This window comes from Mustela lutreola, chromosome 5 (assembly GCF_030435805.1).
Source record: "Mustela lutreola isolate mMusLut2 chromosome 5, mMusLut2.pri, whole genome shotgun sequence".
NCBI lineage: Eukaryota > Metazoa > Chordata > Mammalia > Carnivora > Mustelidae > Mustela > Mustela lutreola.
This window is the reverse complement of record NC_081294.1, coordinates 47,154,004-47,177,251: the sequence shown is the minus strand read 5'-3', so window position 1 is coordinate 47,177,251 and position 23,248 is coordinate 47,154,004.

Below are 23,248 nucleotides of genomic sequence, written 5' to 3'. Positions count from 1 at the left end.
CTGTGAAATGGGAATAATGATGTCTACTTGTCACCAGTATCTGAGTAGGATTAGAGATAGTATGTGGATATATGATATGCCTCACAGAGTACCCAGCTTTACGGGAGCAAAACTGTTCCATTTCCTTCCCCTTCTTTCTCCAACTCTCAAATCAAAACAGCCCCTATAGGAAACAGTTACTGCCTTATGAGAAAAATCATTGCCAGAGTAACAGCACTTTGGTTAGTTGCCCAATTACGCTAATGCCTATTAAACTCATGTATATTTCGATAGACCATACGTGATACCAGGACCAAGAGAGGAGAGAAAAAGGCACAGTGATTAATGAACCCCCAGTAACAGCCAGCCTGATGCTTCATCAACAACCACATGTTTGTTTATTCATCCATAATTTGTTTATTTTTCCTTTTTGAGTTCCAAACTCAGAAAGGGCTGTCAGATGAGAAATTCAATCTGACGTGATTCCCTAGGCACACTTATCCTGGGGCAGACCCCACTTTATTTCAGGCTGACAGCTGGCACCTGTGGCCTGCAGTGAAAGAGTCTCTGACACTGATGAAAAGAGACAGGTGGCAGGACTGCCACCAAATGCCACATTTGATTGATAAAGTGATCTAAGTATCCTAGGCACCAAGAATGTCATTAGTAATCATTGCTTCCCCTGTAGGAAGTACCCCCCAGGCCAAGGAGACAAGAAAGAATGCAGCCCTTGGGTGTCCATACATGCAGGTGTGTGTGTGTGTGTGTGTGTGTGTGTGTGTGTGTGTGTGTGTGACTGTGAGAGTAGAGATAGTTTCCATCACTCTAGACCCGGAGTACAGGAAGGCTGAGTTCCAACCTTGACTTGGCCGTTAACGAGCTATGGGGCCAAGGGTAAGTCATTAATCTTCTGTACCTCAGCTTGCAATCTTCTCATCCCCTTTCTATATTCTGAGCAGTTAAATTCACTTCCTCAGAAAATCCTTCCCTGATCACCTCCACTCCTAGACAAGGTCCAGTCCCCTTACAATATAGTTGAATAATATCTTGCATGGTGTTAGCATTCTACTCATAATTAGGCAAGTGCTGATTACTTGTTAATTCAATGTCCATCTTCCCACTACATTGTCAACTCCATGAGAGCCGAGACTGCATCTTTCTTGTCAAAGCCGATCTGCCCAGCACATTCATCTTCCCTCTGTCTGCTTATCCCCAAATATCTCTTTTCATGGGCTCCAGACTCCTGAAAGACCTTTCTCCAAAACTCATCTCTTTCTGGGTTTTTCCTTTCTTCCTCCTCTTCTGTCACAGATCCTGCTTTTCTCCACCATGTAACCCCCTGCCCTTTTTAGTGTTAATCAGTTTAACCTCTTAGCTTCCCTGGTTCTGTTTCTCTAGTTTCCAAATTACAGTTTTTGAGAAAACAAACCTTGGTAGGAGATTATCTGGATTCAAACCTGGGCTCCAGTACTTTCTGAGATGGGTGACCTTGGGCAAGGGGCTGGACACACTGGCCCACTCTCTCACCTTCATGGTCAGGTGGTTTGTACTTGCTGTTCCCATGCCTGTAACGTTCTTCACCTGAATCTTTTCCTGACTGTCTCTAAAGGTCCAGGTCACACACAACTTCCCAGAAAGCCTGTCCCTGAGTCCACACACCTTGTTTGCTATCCCATTATCCTTTTCAGGTACTTCCATGGCACTCACCTGCTGGGTCATTTGATCTGGTCTGTTTAATTGTTTCGCCTGTCTCCCCTGTTTCCCCCTGCAAAAGTGAAGTTCCATGAGGACAGTAACCTTCACCTTGTTAACCAGAGGGGCCCAGCCCAGAGCACAGTGCCTGGCAAGAACTGTCCTATCAACAAATATATTTTGAATAAATGAATTAAGCAATAAAGGAATCTGTAAGTAAATGAATGAAGGAGCAAAAGTCGCTATCAAGTATGGTGTCCCCAGGGTTCTTAGTTGCAAACAGATCCCAATTGTGGCTGATTGAAGCACAAAAGGAATTTGATGGGAGAGTGTTAGTTAACTTGAAGACTTCCTGGGAGGATTCAAAATCTGCTATGGGCTGAAGACTGACTATTTAGAGCCCAAATCCAGTGACAGGATGTTATGGTAAGAACATCACTGCTACTGCTGTCTCCCAGCACTAGACAAGGCTAGCTTGAGCCACAAGACTGTCTCATGATTAGGGACAGAGCAGCAGTGAACAGTGGTGTTGATGCCATTGCTCCAGGAATGGGGTTAACACAACAGGAATCCTGCCCCCACAGCAGTCCCTGCGCCCCAGCTTCAACACGTCACGAGCTCATAGTCCAGGTCTGCGGCTGGCACAGCCAATGGACAGACTGGAGGCCAGACACCCACCCCGTTATAAGGATATGGAGAAAGCAAGCAGCCAACAGTATCAGCTTCTCCAATGGAAGAAAGGTTGTCACTCTGACCTGGAATCATCAAGTGAGTTTTCCAAACATGGGAATAAGGTTCAGATGCTGAACAGTCAAAAATAATGACAAATTTCTGCTACAATGCTCGATAAATATTAACTGCAAAACAATCCAATTACCAAGAGCTCCCCTTTTGCGAAACAACTGTCAATTTTTTGAAAAGGGAAGATACAGAAAAAAACCTACTGCTTAATTCTCTAAAGCTATACCAAGGTGGGAACACACATTTGACAACTTTTTCATGAGTTATTCAGTTTGTCACCTAGCTGGATATTAAATGGGCTTCAGTATTGATTTGAGGCAATGCTTGTCCTGCATAGTTCAGTGCTACACACACACACACACACACACACACACACACACACACGATCGTTAAAGAGGTTTCTCACCAACACAGCTCTGGGGATGTGAGCTTGCTGACAAATCAGCCCGGCCGTTTTCATGGCTTACTGCTCACCAAGGAAAAGAAACCTTCAACTGCTTTCCAAATATGCAGATGTCCAAGACTTTTGACCAAGGTGGCTGCTGCTTTCCTGGGGCTCGGAACTTGCCAACATTCTCCAACAGGAGTTGATGATTTGGTTTGGGGATGCCCAGTCCTCTCTGACACAGACTGATGGCAAGTATGCAGCAGGAGCCTCAACTACTCCTAACAAAACTTCATCAATCTGAGTCACTCTCCCTGGAATCTGAATCTTGACCCATGTCCTAGAAAAACAACTACACAACAAGAGATGGTATTCCCTCAAGTTCCGGGTACCTAGATCATTGTTTCATTCAAATTCCCATTCTTTTCTGAACTTGGTTCTGAGCTTTTCCTTAATTCTATGAATCATTCACATAGATAGCATCAGATTCTGTTGCTTTAACCCACAAACTCTTCTTTGTGTGGGTGTGTGGGATTAAACATCTAGATCTTCCCTCTTAGCAACTCTGAAGTACGCAGTACCATTAACTATAGTTAATGTTGTACATGAGTGTGTCCAAAACTTATCTTTTAACGCCAAGTTTGTACCATTAACCATCATTTCTCCAATTCCTCTACCCCCAGCTACTGGCAACCACCAGTTTCTTCTCTGTTTCTGTGAGTTCAGCTTTTTTGGCTTCCACATATGAGATCATACAGTATTTGTCTTTCTCCATCTGATGTACTTTACTTATTAGCATAATGTTTTCAAGTTTCATCCATGTTGTTGCAAATGGCAGAATCTCATTGCTTGTTTACAGCTGTATAATATTCCACTGAGCACGTACATATGTGTGTGCATGTGTGTATCATGTGAACCATGAGTGAGGGGGAAGGTAAATACCTGTTTGATAGAGTTATTTTATTCCCTTTGAATATAAAACCAAAAGAGGGAACTGTTGGACCCTATGATAGTTCTATTTTTAAGTTTTGACCAACCTCCATACTGTTTGACATAAACCAATTTACATTCCTACCAACAGCACAATAGGCTTCCCTATTCTCTACATCTTCACCAGCACTCATTATCTCTTGTCTTTTTTTTTTTTTTTTTTTTTTTTTTTTTTTTTTTTTTTTAAAGATTTCACTTATTTATTTGACAGAGAGAAATCACAAGTAGATGGAGAGGCAGTCAGAGAGAGAGAAAGGGAAGCAGGCTCTCTGCTGAGCAGAGAGCCCGATGCGGGACTCGATCCCAGGACTCTGAGATCATGACCTGAGCCGAAGGCAGCGGCTTAACCCACTGAGCCACCCAGGCGCCCCTCTCTTGTCTTTTTGATAACAGTTATTTGAACAGGCATGAGGCGTTTTTTTTTTTTTTTCATTTTGGTTTTGATTTGCATTTTCCTGATGATTAGCGATGTTGCACGTCTTTTCATGCTGTTCATGGAGCTGTTGGCTACTTCTAGTCCATTCATGTCCTTTACTCATTTTCTTAATCTGATTGTTTTTCTGCTATTGAGTTATATGAGCTCTTTAATACATTTTGGATACTAACCCCTTATCAGATATATGGCTTAAAAATATTTTCTTCCATCCTGGAAGGTACCTCTTCACTTTGTTGATAGTTTCTTTTGCTCTGCAGAAGCTTTTTAAGTTGACATAGTCCCATTTGTTTATTTTTACATTTGTTGCTTGATTTTGGTGTCGTATTTAAGAAATCATTGCCTATTTCAATGTCAAGGAGCTTTTCCCCTATGTTTACTTCTAGGAGTTTTATGGTTTCCAGTCTTACACTGAAGTCTTTATTCAATTTCTAGTTATGTTTTATGAATGGTGTAAGATAGGGGCCTAATTTTATCCTTTCACAAATGAATGTCCAACTTTCTCAACATTATTTATTGAAAATACTGTCTTTTCTCCATTAAATACTGATGATTGCTTGTTAAAAATCAGTTGGTCATATATACATGGGTTTCTTTCTGGGCTCTTAATTCTGTTCCACTGGTCTATGTGTTCACTTTCATGCCAGTACCATAATGTTTTTGATGACTACAGCTTTGCAATAGTTTGAAATCAGGAAGTGTAATGCCCCTAGCTTTCTTTTTCTTTCTCAAGATTCCCCTGGCTATGAAGGTGCTAGGATGGTTCATTATAAATTTTAGGACTGTTTTATTTCTGTGAAAAAAAATGCCATTAGAATTTTGATAGGGACTGCAATGGATCTATTCCACACAGATAGTGTGGGAATTATGGCCATTTAAACAGGATTAATTATTCTAATCTATGAACCCAGGATATCTTTCCATTTATCTGTGTCTTTTTCAACTTCTTTCTTAACAGATTTTAGTGTATGGATCTTTTACCTCCTTGGTTAAGTTATTTCTGGTTTTGTTTTTATTAGTTTTTGATGCTATTTGATATAAATGGGATAGTTTCCTTTATTTCTTATTTTAATAATTCATTGTTAGTGGGTAAAAATGCAACTGATTTGTGTACAGTGATTTATATCCTGCATTTTTACTGAATTTCCACCTCTACTAGGATTTCCACTACTATGTTGAAAGGAGTGGTGATAGGCATCCTTGCCTTCTTCCTGTTCTGTTTTCAACCTTTCACTTTTGAGGCCGATGTTACCTATAGACTTGTCATATATGGCCTTTATTATTTGTTGAGTTTTTGTCATGAAAAAGTACTGAATATTTTCAAATACTTTTTCTGCTTCTGTTGGGATGGCCATATAGTTTTCATGTTTCATTCCATTACCATGGTGTATCACATTCATTGATTTGTGGATGTTGAACCATCACTGAGGGTAAGTCCTATTTTATGATGGTGTATGATCATTTACGTTCATTGTGTAATCCAATTTACTAGTATTTTGTCAAGAATTTTGGCATCCATATTCACCAGGAATGCTGTCTTACAGTTTTCTTTTCTTATAGTATCTTTACCTGGCTTTGGTATCAGGGTAATGCTGGCCTCATAAAATGAATCTGGGAGTGTTCTCTCCTCTTCAGGTTTTTGAAAGAGTTTGAGAAGGGTTAGAATTAATTCTTCTTTAATGTTTGGTAAAATTCACCAGTGATATCATCTGGTCTTGGGCTATTCTGCGTTGGGAGATTTTGTATTATATGCTCAAGCTCTTCACTCATTATTGGTCTGTCCAGATTTTCTATTTTTGCATGATTCAGTCTTATTAGGTTATATGACTCCAGGAATTTATCCATTTCTTCTAGTTATCCAATCTGTTGGTATATAATTGTTCACAGTAGTTTCTTAAGATCTTCTGTCATTTTTATAGAATCAGCTCTAATATCTTCTCATTTGTTTATCATTTTATTTATCTGCTCTTTATTTTTCTTAATAAGATTGGTTAAAGTTTTGTCAATATTGTTTATCTTTTCAAAAAATCAACTCCTACTTTCACTCATCTTTTCTACTGTTTTCCTACACTCCATTTCATTTATCTCTACTGTGATCTTTATTATCGCCTTCCTTCTGCTAACTTGGGGCTTAGTTTGTTCTTTCTCTAGTTCCTCAAGGCATAAAGTCAGGTTGTTTATTTGGGAATTCTCTTTTTTCTTAATGTAGGCTTCAGGAGAGAAATACCTTCTGTCAGCCCTGTTCAGGACTTCTTTGGACTCCTTCTATGGATATGTCTTTTCCATATTTCTTGTTCCCTCTTAGGTGGGAATTCTTAAGATTCTGTGCCATCTCTCCCTATCCTGCAGAGACAGGCTAGGTGATGACAGCTTCCTATTTGCTTTCCTTAGGACAATGCTGAATCCTCAAGTGAGTGTGTTTTCACCCAAGCCTACAGAGCAGGAGGATCTTTCTGTGCATACTGACCAGTCATCTTCAGAGGCTGGCACCTACCACCCTAGGGGGCCCACACAAGGCCAAGGGTAGAGAATCATCATAAGGGGTGAGGCATGAGGAGCCTCTGTGGCCACTGAGGTGATCTCCAGATGAGGTATCCCCAGAGGCTCACAGATGGGCTTCCTGATGGAGTCTGCAAACTGGTTCGTAGGCCCTATGTCCCTCTAATGTTTCCCCAGAGCCCTGATAACTGTTCTCCCAGCACCCCACCACCACCTCCCAGCTGCACAGCACATCACAGCATTCTGCATGAGGCAAAACCAAAATAAGCCTCATTGGCAGCATCTCACACAGCTGGGGAAGCCAGGCACTCATTAAGTTTTGCCCAGGGGAAAGTTGTGGGCCAAGAAGGTCTCTCTTGGCAATGATCTGTGCCATCTTAAGGGAGAAGTGACAGAGGTAAAGTAAAAGAGTTCCTCATACCTCTTCAATGTGTTCAATCTGGGACTGTTTTAGTTCCAGTAGTGCTCTGGAACTGCTCTACTGAGCACTTTGACTTTTCTCCAAAGTTGTTGTCGTCCTTGGGTGACTGTCCAAATCAGTGCACTCTGAGGAGGAAGACAAGAGAAAACTCCTTTTTCTGCCATTTTGCTGATGTCAGCTCATAATGAGCTTTAAAATATACAATCTCTTCTGGAGGTAACCTGATGATGACTTATAGAGTAACAGAATTATAAAATTATTTATCAGTTATATTATAACTTAATTATAACTCATACTTATATAGATATATTTATTAAATATTATATTAATAAGTTTGTTATATATAAGTTATAAGTTAATTATATTATATTTATAATTATAAAGTTATTATTTATAACTTTATAAGTTATAATATATAATATATATTATTTATAAGTTATAAATAATAACTTATAGAATATTATCCGTGATTAAAGCTTAATGAGACACCTATTATGTCACAGGCTTCTGGAAAATGCTTTATAAACATCACAAAGCCTTTACAAAACCTTCAAGGAAGATACTAATTTTATGTCCATTTTTCTGTTGAGAAGGTTGCAGCTTGGACTGGTTAATTGCCTAGCCAAGGATATACTAATGGAAATGGCTCAGGCACTTGCCCCCTCTGCACTGGACTATAAGAATGGGTTCATTCATTCACTCATTCACTCATTTATTAATTATTGACTGGACATTTATGTTTTGCTGGATTCTGTTCTACACACGAGGAAAACAAGAAAACAAGGAAAACAAGAGTCTCCATACCTATAAAATCACAATCCAGTGGTGGAGGCAAGCAATAATAAGTAAATAAGAAATAAAATAACCTTATAGGTTCTAATTAATAGGACAAAGCAGGAGACTAAAGGCTAAGGAAACAGAGTGGAACAGAAGTGGTATGACTATATGGCAAAACGATGAGAAGCCAGGCAAACATCTCACACAGTGCATCTGAGACAGACACAAACCAAGAGCTTTCAACCTTGAGGCAGGCATGAGCCTAAGGAGTGCAAGACACAAGAAAGCTTTAATGTCTACCGTGAAGTGAGAGAGGATAAATGAGTAGAAACTTAAGTCAGATTGACAGGCAGAAGCCAGATGATAATGGGAACTTCCAACTGTGGTCCCGTCTCTAACAGTGGTTTGCCCTCAGCAAACTCACTAACCCTACCTGAGTTGTTTCCTTATTTGTTAAAAGAGAATGTAGAAGTAGGAAGAGGAGACCTGAAAGGTCTTTCTTGTCCTGAGATTCTATGGTGAGCTAGAGAATACAATGGATGACAGGAAAAGGCAAAGACTGAATAATGAATCCAGCCTCACTAGTGGTCACCTTGAACGTCTCCATCTTCTTGTGTGTGAGTCAAGTGAGTCAAAGATTTGTAGATAAAACTACTCTTTCCAAGTATTGTAGGTCCATCTGATAACATGTTTGTTTCGTCATTCATTAAATACAAGGAGATAAGCCAAATGCCCCTGACATTTAAATCAAGGAAATTAGAAACATGTTGGATATCAGAGAAATGCCCCACCCCGCTGATGAAACATTTTAATCTGATGAAGGTCCAGTGTGAGATATCTACTGGACACTTCTACTTTGCTGATTTTTTTTTCTAGAAAAATAGCTCCTAGAACCAGCTATTGTGGAGGTGAGTCGTCAAATCATCTTTGAACCAAAACAAGTTAAATAATAGATGAAATTCAGTCACATACAGAATATAAAGCTAACCTAAACACATTTCTCATGATTTTTCCTTGTGATATAACAATATGCATAGGAAATTACCTTTGGATAATAATAATCTGATAAGCAAAGGCACAGATAATGTCTGGAGTCAAGCTTGCTACCCAATGTGTCCAAGTTCCAGAAAAATCTATTCATTCCTTTAAGAAATGTATATTCTAGAGAAAATCTATAGTCAGGAAGTAATTACTCAATTAAGTATATGAGTCAACATGTGGAAAATACTACAATAAAATTGAATAGCATCATGGAAGTCCACGATAGGCTCACAAAGCCTATGTCACTTTTGAGTCAGCATGGAAAGGAAGTAAACTGCATAATGATAGACAGCAAGTGATTTCAAAGCAAATCTGAACCCAGGCTTTAGGGATTTTGAAGCTAGATACCATATAGCCAAATGAAATGCTAAGAATAGCTAACCTATTTCCAGACTTAATATTAACCAGAAATTTACTCAGTGCCAAAACGCTAATAATACTTATTTATGATAATGAAGAAAATGTATTATTTAGTGGGATACCAGAAACACCTGCTCGACACAACTGGATAGTCTTGCTTATTTTTTTTAGAGCTCCTAAGCAATGAAAAAGCAAAAACCCCACAACTTTTATGCATCATATAGAAGTAATTATATAAATGACATTAAAGGAAGATAACTACAAAGAACTTGGAATATTTCGGTGCAGGTATAACTGAATGTGTTTACATTGAAATATATTCACAGACAAGTATTTATAACAAAATATAAATAGAAAAAATAATCCATTGAGGTGTTGAAGCAATTCTGAACAAAATGGTTATTTCAATGGTTCCTAATTCTTTCTAATTTCTTATAACCCCCGTGCAACTCAGAATATAGAAGCACATACTACATTTTATCCACTAAAAATAACCAAAAAGGCCTTTTTATTTTAAAGATTTTTTTTTAAATTTATATATTTGAGAGAGACAGAGAGAGAACAAGAGGGGAGGGGTCAGAGGGAGAAGCAGACTCCCTGCTGAGCAGAGAGCCCAATGTGGGACTCAATCTGGGGACTCCAGTATCATGACCTGAGCCAAAGGCAGTTGCTTAACCAACTTAGCCACCCAGGCGCCCCAAGGCCTTTTGATTTTAAAAGCCTCAAGAAAACTGGGATGCCTGGGTGGCTCAGTCAGTTAAGCATCTGACTCTTGGTTTTGGCTCAGGTCATAATCTCAGGGTCTTGAGATCAAGCCCTGCATCGAGCCCACTTGGGATTCTCTCCCTCTTCCTCTGCCTTTCTCTCTTCCTCTCTCTCTCTCAAAAATAAAATAAAATAAAATAAAATAAAATAAAATAAAATAAAATCTTTAAAAACTTCAAGAAAACTAAAAAGAATGAGAAGAGCTTTAGCTTGGTGCTTAGTAATTTTACCTTTCATATGACTTTTTTTTAAAATGTCACATGATTATTAGGTTTAGTAACCTTCTCCAGCAGCACGTGCACATGCGTGCGCACACACACACATGCACACACACACATCCACACACAACCATTTGCAAATATTAAGCTATTCTAACCATAGGAAAATCAGAGTACTTTGACTTCATTATTAAGAAGGAAGCAGGAACAAAAAAACAGGTAATCCTAGATCCATTAATTCTAAAACAAGATATATGAAGCTTAACATAAAACCTGATGCAACGTCAGGGATTATGTTTATTATGCTGGCTTTCATTCAAACGTGACCTTTCCCCTCAAAATCATCCCAAGTAATGAGGGCAAGAGTTTTCTTAACCCTAACATTTTCAATAACTCTCAGTGGTATCAGATTGCAGAATTTCTGAATTAGAAGGGACCCTTTGGGTCATATCTTCCTATGTCCTAATTAATGATATTTTGCTAGTGTTATTTTCAGGCCATCAGAATACATGTAGAACAAAACTTGTTCATTATGAAAAGCCTGTGAGCCAGAGTGAAACCACACTCCTTCTGGCCATAAATGCCCCCACACCTGCTTCTAACCCACGCTTCGAAGGTGGGGCACAATGACCCATGGGGACCAATATTCAAAAGGCACTTTACATTGACCACAGCGCTCCAATAATATCACAGAACCTAGTGTGTGTTTTGCTAATATTCTCTCTTGCCCTCTTTCTATCATCCGGACAAAAGAAACCCAGTTTGCCTCTACAGTATGCCCGACCGATTAGCAAAGTCTTCTTGCCTCAGCTCCTGCACTTGTTCAACTTCCTTATCTCAGATCTTCACCATGTCCTGCACCTCTGTAACCACACTGCGCGGACTCAGAACAATGTGTGATCATGTCCCTGTGCAAAAGTCTCCTCAAGTCGCACAGAGGGGTTTCCCAGGGACCTGGCACGTGCTATGTGGTATGAGAAATATGCAGACAAACAGATGAAAGAATCTCTTACATTCGAGAAGTTTTCATTGGCAAGAAAGGCAGGGGAATGCCAAGGACACGGGGAAGATGTATGTATCCCAGACCTTCAAAACAGAGGGAGAGCAAAATACTATCAGCACAAAGAAAACAGAACAAGGAGGTCAATCTGGAGAACCCTGGAAGTTTTGCCTAGAGAGCGCCTTTGGGCTTTTAAAAAAATATTTTATTTATTTATTTGAGAGAAAGAGCACAAGCACGGGGAGCAGCAGAGGGAAAGAGAGAAGCAGGGAGCAGGGAGCCCAGGTGAGGGGCTCGATCCCAGGACCCTGCGATCATGACCTGAGCAGAAGGCAGACACTTAACAGCCAGCACCCTAGAAACCTTTAGGCTTTAAAGGGCACGTAGATTGGGCACCTGGGTGGCTCAGTTGGTTGAGCAGCTGCCTTTGGCTCAGGTCATGATCCTGGACTTCCAGGATCGAGTCCCACATCGGGCTCCCAGCTCCTTGGGGAGTCTGCTTCTCCCTCTGACCTTCTCCTCTCTCATGTTCTCTCTCACTCATTCTCTCTCAAATAAATAAATAAAATTAAAAAAAAAAAAGGGCACGTAGATTTTTCCCGATGGAAAACAATGAGAATGACATGCTGAAAAGGGAACAAAATAAGTGAAGACAAGTGAATGTGGGAAGGGGATGGAAAGGACACAGTCAGACAGCGCAACGGGCACACAGAAAAACGACTGGCTGAATGAATGGTTATCAGGGCAAAGGTTGTGGAAGAGTAAGGGAGGGTGCGTAAAACCAGGGAAAGAGGTTGAGAGTAAGGACAGAAGAGCTTTCAAGTCCGTGCTACAAAGTGAAGACCGCATCTTCGAAGCAATGAGAGTCATCTGAAGTTTTGGAGACCGTAAGGATCCAGATTCATGTTTTAGAAAAATCACTTACGGAACTATCCTCCAACGGAACTGGTTGGAGGATAAGAAATGCGGGAGGGAAACTATCTCAAGATCTGAGCTACTTAAAAATTGAGACCAAATGTGATGAGTGAGTGAAAGAGATCGGTGATAGAAGGTAAAAAAATTAAAAAATTTTAAAAAATTGGAAGAGAAGATGAGCTTAAGTTGCAAAGTCTCTACGAAAGGATAAGGAATACAAAATGTTTCTTTTCTGAATCACTGGATTCACACAAAAGGAATCACTGATATAAAAAAATTCCTGGGGTTCCACTGGAGGAGTCTTCTCATTCAAACTGCTGAGCAATTACATATGGAGCTCAGGACCCAGGATGATGCAGAGGGAGAAAACACAGCCATGACCTTGGCCTCGTGTAGCATAACCTTCTCACTTCATACTGAAGACCAATATTTCAAGTATGGAAGTAAATGTATTCACACCAATTAAAGCTAGAAACAAGTCAACAAAACCTCCCACAAATTACAATTAGATTAGATCTGGAATGACTCTGGGGATTAAAATTAGACAAACGGTTTTACCATTTCCTTTTTGACCTTTGGATCATTGGAAATAACTATAATGGGAAAACACTATTCTTAACATTTAAAAATCCAATAAGGACTACAAAGTAACTAAAACTACAAAATTCAATAGGCCTCCCCAAACCCACTTTCCAAAGGATTCAGAATATAAAGAGAATTCATGTATATTTTAAAGATGTCCTTGAAGATTCTTGCTTTGGGTTGTTGCATAAATATGCTTAATTTAATTTTCTTCCTCTGAATGTTACTGGAAAATGTGAAAGAGGGAAAATCTAATTTTTTTCTTTGCTCATTACTGAATGTGAGACCCTGAAGACATTCATATATCCTTTCACGTGCATCATCTGGTTTTTTTTTCTCTCTTCTTTAAAAGAATAAAGACAAAGCACATTTTGTTTTCTATCAAGATCCAACTGATTGATACATAATGCCATCCAAACTTGATACACACCTTTAAGAACCGAGTCAATTCTGCACGTGTAATTCATTTAAAAAGCCATTACCACAAAGAACCTTTCCTACAGCTTCTATATAGTACATAAAGAGAACCACCTAAAGAGGGTATCAAGAGTTTTCCCCCAAACTCCTTCATAGCACAGGTCATGAAATATTATTGGGAAGAATGCAAATTATAATTGTCTCCTTCTCCCTATTTTACAGATCTTTCTTTTCTTTTTTTTTTTTTTTTTTAAGATTTTATTTATTTATTTGACAGAGATCACAAGTAGGCAGAGAGGCAGGCAGAGAGAGAGGGGGAAGCAGGCTCCCCGTCAATCAGAGATCCGAATGTGGGGCTCTATCCCAGGACCCTGAGATCATGACCTGAGCCGAAGGCAGAGGCTTTAACCCACTGAGCCACCCAGGTGCCCCTGGGTCTGAGATTTCATTCTACAATACTGTAGACCTGCCTCATTTTACTGTGATCATGCCTTTTACTATTTTTTAATTAATGTGTATTTGTTCTTACTACAAATGTAATGTTAAGTTCAAAGTAGAAAGATTCAAAAATAGTTAAAAGTGCAAAGGAAATGAAAAGGACTGAGACCAAAGCAAGAGCAGCCTCTGACACTCCTAGCCCACCACGCTATTCTCCTGCTGAAATAAGCCACCTTGAGGAATACCAGCCTCAGACACGATTACACTGAGACCATGACAAAATGACACAAAACAGGCACTTCTTAGTTTTGTGTGGGCACAGACTATTGCAAGGTCACTGCACCTCCCGCACAAAATCAAGCACTCCCTCTCTCAGTCCAAGCGGATGACAGCTACTTCTTTACGGATTACAACTCACCCTCGTCCACTCATCCTAGAGGTAAGGTCAATTTAAGATGCCCAGTGACAGAACCATCCCCACTTTCTGACAGTGCCCAATCTAGCATGAACCCCTTGCATCCTGAGAACCTCCCACAAGTCACTCAACGGAAACCCAAACCCTATCATAGGTCCTTTCTCATGCCAAGCTACCCCATGATCTTCCATGGCTTGTGTCCTCCGTGGCTGTAACTTGTTCAACTAACAAAATGTTCCCTAAGATCTTTGGCTAGAAGGTACTGACAAGGCCTATAGTCTTATAGGTCATATTCTGCTACATCTGCTACATCTCCTCTTTCTTTGCACCATGACAGATAATAGTGAACAACGAGCACATCCTGAATGAGGAACTGTGTTCCAGTCGCTGTCCTAGTGTTTTCCCTATATTATCCAACAATTGTCACTGTAATCCTACAAAGTGCATATGATTATTTCTACTTTAAAGATGACAGACAGAAATGGAAAGATGAAGCAATGATGCTTTAAATCAAGGATTCTCCCCCATGGCATATTTGGGGCTGGATAAGTTTTTGTTGTGGGGAGTGGTCATGGGCATTACAGAAAGTTCAGCAGCATCTCTGACCTCCAATCGCAAGATGCCAGAGCCCTGTCCTCCTCTCTCTGAGTTATAATAATCAGAAGGGTCTCCAGACAGCACAGATGTGCCCTAAGACAAAAATCTCCCCCAACTGAGAACCACTGCTTTAAATGACTGTTTATTATTTGAGATTTTATTGTGTTTTCCCACAGTTAACATATTTTTTAATTCTGCCATCATAAATTCTAATGGGTACAGAAATGGATATACCCCAATATATTTACAGATTCCCTACCATGGACCATTTCATTTATTTTCAATTATTTTGCTGTTGAAAATAATCCCCTAAAGAATATCTTGGCACACAAATTCTTTCCTATTCCTCTAACTTATCTCCTTAGACTCAATTATTAGGAAAAAGGATTGATTGGAAAACAGGGTATCTTTATTTTTCTTTTTATTACTTTTCAGGAAAAAAACAACATCTCCTTTACCTTCTTTTTATTCACCAATTGGTTCCACTAATATAATTAAAACATGATAGAGGTTTCTCTTCAAACTCTCTGAACAACCTAAATTTCACTTCTATTCTTTTGCTGAAATATATAGAGCTCAGTCTTTGCCACATTCAGATAGCACCATATTTGGAGGCAGAATCCAGCATCCATAGCTAAACAACCACAGACCCCCAAAACACAGGATGAATGGGATGAAGTAGATGGAGCCTAAGACTGTGAACCGCAAACTTGTGAAGAACCTTCCACGCGAGGGGTACTGAGTTGAAGAGAGTACACCCAAGTTCATGTCTACTCTGAACGTCAGAATGTGAACTTATTTAGAAAGAGGATCTCTGCGGATGTGATTAACTTAGGATGCGGTCATACTGGGTTGGAGGAGGAGGCATAATCCAATGACCAGTGTCCTCCTAAGAAGAAGGCAACTTGGACTCACAGGGAAAATGGCAGTGCCCCCCCTACACACACACAGAAGGCAAAGACCTAGCACAACAGAGACCTGGCACAAGCCAAACTTGGCCAAGCAGCGGGAAGGAGGCAACCAGCAACCAGCAGCGGGAAGGAGGAGTCCTGCCCTGCGGACAGCTTGCAGACTTTGGGCCTCCAGGCTGTGAGCAAATCAATCTGTGCTGTTTTAAGTCATCTGGTCTGTGCTACTCTGTGCCAGCAGCTTGGGGAAACTCATACTCCAGGATAAGGGCCTGGCCTTTACTCTGTCAAGGAAAGGCCACTAAAGAAAATTCAGAAGGAACTTGTTAGTATCCTAAGAAAAGAGGGCTCAATAATCCACGGGTGGGGAAGGAAGAGAAAGAAGATGTCTTTTTAATTTTCTAGTAAAGAATGGTGATGTGTGTGTGTGTGTGTAGGCGTGTGTTTATTAATTTCACCATCATTTTATAAAGATTAGAATATTATAATACCAATGTAGGCTGACAATCATCTCAGAATATTATCAAAACTTAAATATAATATTTATAATTTCTGAATGTCCTCATTTTGCCAAAGACTGGTCAAAATTCAGTCAGGAATCAGCACAATTTCCCCCTCATGGTTCATTAAATCCTTACTGATTCTAGCCTATCCGCAAATATAACCATCCCCCAAGAGAGGCATCCCCATGGACACAGGAAGGGACATGGGAGCCACATCAGCATTTTGCAAACCTTCTCTAGAACGCAAACATACTCTCTTGCATTTCCTCAATATTTTCACATGCACAAATGATTTAGGTTTATTAAGGAATAAGTCATAAGAATTTGAAATGAAATAAATTCTGGAGATGCCAATTCCAGCTGTTCCTAGAACCTAACGAGATACTCAGACCCAGAAAGCAGAAACACTTAGTGCTGACTACTCAACCCGCATACAGCAAAGCTAGGACTGTTTGAAACCATACAAGCTGGTGCCCCTGGGTGGCTCAGTGGGTTAAGCATCTGCCTTTGGCTCAGGTCATGATCTCAGGGTCCTGGGATCAAGCCCCACATGGGGGGACTCCCTGCTCAGCACAGAGTCTGCTTCTCCTTCTCCTTCTCCCTCTACCTTTCCCCACCACTCCTGTTCTCTCTTTCCCTTCCTGTCACAAATAAATAAAATCTTTTAAAAAAAATGAAACCATATAGGTTAACTCCAAATTTAGTGATCTTTTCTCTGCTATTCTTTGCCTTGGTTGGTTTTCTCCCAGCTTCACTTTTTGTGTTTCACCTCCTCAACTCAAGACTAAGCATTTAAAGGTCAAAGACTATTTGACCTTCAATATTTTGGGGTATCCTTCCAGGTTCCCTTTCTGGCTGAGCATTCAGTGCCTGTCTGTTTAACAAACGTGGAAGAGAAGAAACAGGCAGAGGCTTACCTTCAGCTGTGATGAAGTCTTGTTGCTACAGGTGGGAAGTACCCTCCTTCATCCTTCTAGTAAACTCTTTAACTGAACCAGACCCTTCCCCTTCCATGCTCTCCTCCGTATAATCTCTCTCTTGTTTTATCTTCCCTTGGGCTTTAGTGATTAGTATTTCCCCCCACATCTCCTGTGGCTAGATATGTTTGGGTTGGATTAAAATTATAAGGCTGTTCTGGACTTTTTAAGGTTACAATGCTGTCATTCTATAGCAAAAGGAAGACAATAACAAAACGGCAAAGGTAGGTGATCGGACGCTCGAGGGAAGAGAATGGAAGTACTTAATTCTTTGTCTCACCAGAGAGCACTTTCCTAATCATCTACTTTGCACTTTTCTTTCTCTACAGTACAATGCATCAGAAAATACCCCAGTCAGGAGCTCTAAGGACCTCTGTTTAATGTTCTTAATTTTTCTAAGACTCAGTCTGTATATTTCACCATGTGGGAATTTCAAATTGAGCCTATTTACTTAGCAGGGTGTTTGTGGGGATGAAATAGCATAAAAATGTTCTATAAATGATAAGGTGTTACATGAAAGAAAGTAATTATCATCTTACTAGTTAAAATGAGTAATTCCTACTGAGAAAAACAAAACAAAATTTAAAAAAATAATAAAAAATAAAAAAACCCTTAAAATAGAAAGCACAAAACCAATACTAAGTGCTCCTGGTAAAGAAATATTATTTGCATTAGCCAGATCTCTTTGTCCAATTTCCTTGATTCCTTTTCTTGCTTCTCTGTAACTCCAATTGAAAATGCAACAATATTCTTCAGTTAGCAGGGCCTCTGTCACATTAACATATCGATCAAGTGATGGTTTTTCCAAGGGCCTAGTGTGGAAACGTCCATTCACAAGAAGCCGATTAGATAAAGAGTGCAAAATAGATAATTACCAATGCCCATCTTTGACATATTTTAGTTCTCTTTGATGAAGTAAGAAATGAGAACTCACAGTTCAGCGCCTAACAGTTGACTTTAACCACTGGTCCTCTACAAAACACGGGGGCTCCACTAACATACTATCAAAGCACAGAAAGTTATCCCAGAGATACGTCGCTACAGATTTTTGATCTCGCAGCTATGCCTAAAGCAAATTTGAGATATATTCCCAGCACATGTATTTTCTGGTAAAGCCATATATTCCATTATACTGACATAGTATACATTTTAGAAAACATACAAAAGTTAAAAGATAAAGTCAAAATAGATAAATACAAAACTTTCCATGTTTGCCTCCAGCATCTGAGTAGTCTTGCTGACTTCCATCCCGAGTGAGAACCCCACTTTGGAGACTATCCAGTTCTATCATATCAAGGAGATGACTGGGGTGAGCATTATCTGCTTGTGCCCCGTCCTGTCCCAAATAATAACTATGTTTCACGCTGTATGGCTATGTTAATAGGGCTCATCTAGGAATCGATCTATTCACCACTGTACACATTTGTTCATTACCCCCTGGAGCACTCGGGGCATTGTCTGATGTCCAAATTTCTCAGCAGGCATTGATTGGGCTGGAGCCTCTGGTGATTCACTGGTCTTCCCAGATGGAGTGGTCAACCTCACATGCCCTCTTCTTCTACAACTTACTTTTCTTTGGGGGCTGGAAATATTGCAGTTTTATTGAAAGTACTTGCAAGCTTTGGCACCAAAATAGCTGCACTGGCAGGAGAGAGAAAATAGGTGTCCTCACAGCCTGGAATTGTAACCTGAAAGGCAGCGCTGAAAAAACCCCACGCACGTCTACATTTTCTCTGACACCATCAGAAAATTGGGATTTCGTAAATGGCAAAATGTCTTTGCAGTTTCATTTTTACCTGAAAGGTCTATTTTCTTCTTTATTAAGTCATTTTTTAAAGATTTTATTTATTTATTTGACAGACAGAGATCACAAGTAGGCAGAGAGACAGGCAGAGAGTATGTAACAGGTTCCCTGCTGAGCAGAGAGCCCTTTTCGGGGCTCGATTCCAAGACCCTGGGATCATGACCTGAGCCGAAGGCAGGCTTTAACCCACTAAGCCACCCAGGCGCCCCTATTAAGCCATTTTTAATTTTAATGCAAAAATAGAGTTTTAAAGTCATGAATAGCATGTAGATGGATGCCTTCTGGGAGATGGTTCATGTTTACCCTGTTGCTCAGGATTATGTTCGCCCAGCTAGAGGAACTCAAAAGTAAAGGATGAGGCCTCCACCGGGCCCTACCATGTTGCTCACTGTCCCTCTATGGGGCTTTGGCAAGTCACTTAATTTCTCTAAATCCCATTTAAGAGCATTAATTACCACAAGGAAAATTGGGGACAATTTCTATGTGCCAACACCCTTTCTTCTAAGTTACACCTGAAAGATCTCATATTGTAAATCCAGAGCATAAGAACTCAAAGCCGTAGAAAAGGAGAATGGGAGATATAGACTTGCAGCTCTGGAATAAGAAAGTCATGGGAATGAAAGGTCCGGCACAGGGAATATAGTGAACAGTACTGTAATAGGGTTGCACAGTGACAGATGGGAGCTACCCTTGTCAGGAACCTCACATAATGTGTAGAGTTCTTGAATCACTCTTGTTGGATGGCTGAAATTAATTCAACATTGTGTGTCAACAATACTTCAATTTAAAAAAAAATTTTTTTAAAATATTTTATTTATTTATTTGAGAGAGAGACAGTGAGAGAGAGCATGAGCGAGGAAAAGGTCAGAGAGAGAAGCAGACTCCCCATGGAGCTGGGAGCCTGATGCGGGACTCGATCCCAGGAATCCAGGATCATGACCTGAGCCGAAGGCAGTCGTCCAACCAACTGAGCCACCCAGGCGTCCCTAAAAAAAATTTTTTTTAAAGGAGGCCTCTAGTTCATCAAAGAACATCTTGAAGATAAGGAAATAGAAGGTCAGAAAGGTTGACTTGCTCAACTCATAGAGCTAATATTTTTAAACACTGGAAATGATTTTGATTCAAGGAGAAAAACTGCCTCACAAAAAAGAATTTTCCGTGAGAGTCCTCACTATATCAGGAACTGAACCTAGCATCTCAAGTACAAACCCACCACTCTTTTTGTGGTATATGTCTCTGGTCCTCACTCACAGTTGGCACATAAACCATGCGTGTTAAAATAAACTGAATTATTCTAGCTAGGGGATGACATTTGGAACTCACTACAGGTGGCATTCTTAGTATTGCCTCTTAAACTTAAAACATTTTCTAAGTACTTTCCAGTGGCTTCAGAAAGGCTTGAGTGGAGGGGGGTGGGGGAGGATTTTCCAGCACCGCCTCTGATAATGGGGATTCAAATCGAAATCCATCTGCCAATATACCCAACATTTATCATGTAGTTCTCACAAGAGCTGCTCACTGCATGAGTTTAGGTTTCTTCCCAGTTTTAAGCAGCTAAAATTCTCAGCGACCTCACATTCCACTTGTGCTTGAACTTTGACCATCACCCTCTCCAGTTTCCTCATCTCACCCATGTCTTTTCAGACTCTCAGCCCACTACCCTGCTACTGCTATTCCCTGTCACCATGCTCACATGCCCAAATCTTTCCCTTCTTAAAATAAAACAAGGCAGAACCTTCCATCCTGTGCACTCCCTCTACTTCACCCCATCTCCTTCCTTCAAGAGCTAAACTTCTGAAGAGGACTGTCTGCACACACTGCATCACACATTCTCATTTTATCTTTTCTCTCTCCCACAACCTGGCTTCTGCTCCCAGGGTCTCACAGAAGCTCTCCTTCAAATCACAGTGGTCTCTTGGTTGCTAAATCCAGGGGAGACTTTCAAGTCCTTCCTGAAACACTGGACCCCAGAGGTATGATGCCTTTCTTCCTGGCTTTTAGAACCAATCTTCCTTGAATTTCTAACCTCTGTAGAAACTTTTTCTTCATATCCAGGACCCTAGAGATCTGCTTCGAGAACCAATCTCCCTTGAGTTTCCAACCTCTATAGACACTCTTTCTTTGTGTCCAGGGCTCTTTTTTGTCACCTTGCCCACTTTTTGGTATTGGCCAAGGTTCTGTTCTAGTCTTTCTTCTTTCTTCACTGTTATCCATGACTGTAAGCATCTTCTATGCTGTAATGAATGTCAAGTTCACTTCTCTGATGCAGGCTTCTCTTCTGATCCCCAGACCCTTGTGTAAACTGCCTCCTGGATAGCCTAGCAAAGTGGTGAATACCCTAGGCTCTACCTAGATCCCTTCTTCATGACTGTCTATCCATCCCACTGTCCCCTGGCTGCCAGGAGTATTAGCCTGGACTGCTCACAGCTATAGCCCTGACTTGACCCTGCACCATCAAGGAAGCCCACAGTAAATGACTGGTTAGTGGGGGAAAAATGGCCCAGACCCCTTGCTGCATTTTGTAGGACTATAAAGTGCCACCCAGAGCTCTGGGTAGAACTGGCTGACTTCTCAGTTACAACTGCATTTTTCTTCTTGTCTCTTTGCTTGTTCCTTCATCTATCACTTCCCTGTAGAGTTATCTCCTGTGGAAACTCCCAGTACATCTTCAGCATTCAGCTCTCCATCTCAGGGGACCACCATCCACATCAAAAGAAAACTCATCACCCTCCCCTATAAACTTATAAAACCTTGGTTTTTTACTTATTTAAAACTTGACTCTTTAAGTATCAACCATATAATAAATAGTCACATTAGGACTGGGAGGCCAAAGCAGAACTCCTGGAAGAGCTAGCTTTTCCTTTATTTGTCAGACTTGAGAAGAGTTTAAACCAAGCCAGACCCACTCAAATTGGGGCCACACCCTATTCTCTCCACGTTCTGGTTCCAGGGGAGTGGACTGCATCGGGGCTGCACCGCACCCAAGGGCGTGGTTCAGGGGCAGTCACAGCTTCTTCCTCCTCCCTTCCCACCTCCTGAACATTCGCCATCTCAGTTAACCAGACCATTACCTACATACTTTTCCCCCACATTATCAGTCCCTCACCAAGTCATACCAGTTTTCTTCCCAAATAACCTCCCAGGCTAATCTTTTCTCCACTTTTACTCTAATTTTCCTGGTTCAGGAAAATATCTCCTCTAATTATTGCAGTGCTGTCTAACCAGCTGATTCCCTCACCCCTGGGGTGTCTGTACGAAGCCAAGACAGTCAGGACTGACCACTCACTTACCTCTATCCGAGGAAACTTCATCCAGGGACACTTGGTGAACTCAGCTGCTTGATGATCCAACTCCTGATTTTGGCTCAGGTCATGATATCAGGGTCCCAGGATCAAGCCCTGTGTCGGGCTCTGTGCTCAGCAGGGATCTGCTTGAGGATTCTCTTCCCCATCCCCCTTCTCCTACTCTCTCCCTTTCTCTCACAAAGAAAGAAAAAGGAAGAAAGGAAAGAAGGAATGAAGGAATTAATTTTTTTTAAAGAAATAACTTCATCCAGAGTTCCAAATCACCACCAGAGCCCACGATATTATCATTGTGTGTATGTCATGCTGTGAAAAACACAGAAAACACTGCTATCACTATAAGGTCCTAATTTGTCACCCTACCAACCATCAGTCCTCTCCTATGGTTGGTGGTGAGCCCTGAAGATGGGGACTCTGTATCTCCTGTTTTTCTAGTTCCCAATGTTCAGCCTAAGACTAACAAATAGTTGACATTCACCACATATTTGTTGATGAAATCAACAAACCCATCAATCAGTTCTTCATAAGAAGTAATGAATGGAAATGGAATGGAAAGGAGGCAATAATGAACAGAAGAAAGGGAGAGGACAAGAAACCTCTTTTTCATTCTTTAGGAGTCTCATTCCTGATGTTGAATTGACTGTCATGATAAATGATCTATCTTAGAAGATAAGAGGAAGGTTGGTAAAGTTCTGAGGAACAAGGTTTTAAATTATAGCTACATTTTCTCATTTTGTCCTTTTTAGTTTGTAATCTCCAAGAGGGCTAATAATACCAGTTTGTGCAGTGAAGTCGTTACTCAACAGAGAGGGATCTAATAAATACTAATTGATGATAAGAATTAAGGAGGAGTAAGTAGGTGGAGGACAGAACTAGAATGGCTAAATAAGCAAATCTTTCCCTGGAATGGAAATTTTATACCACTGGTCCTGCATGGTACATTATAACTCTTTTTGATAGTGGAAAAACAACAATGGAAAAACAGGTGTTCATGTCCCAGTTCAATCACACAGTAGGGGTGTGACCTTGGGGGAGGCACTTAACTTCTATGAACTTGCACTTCTTTGTTGGTAGGAAAAAAGGCCTGAA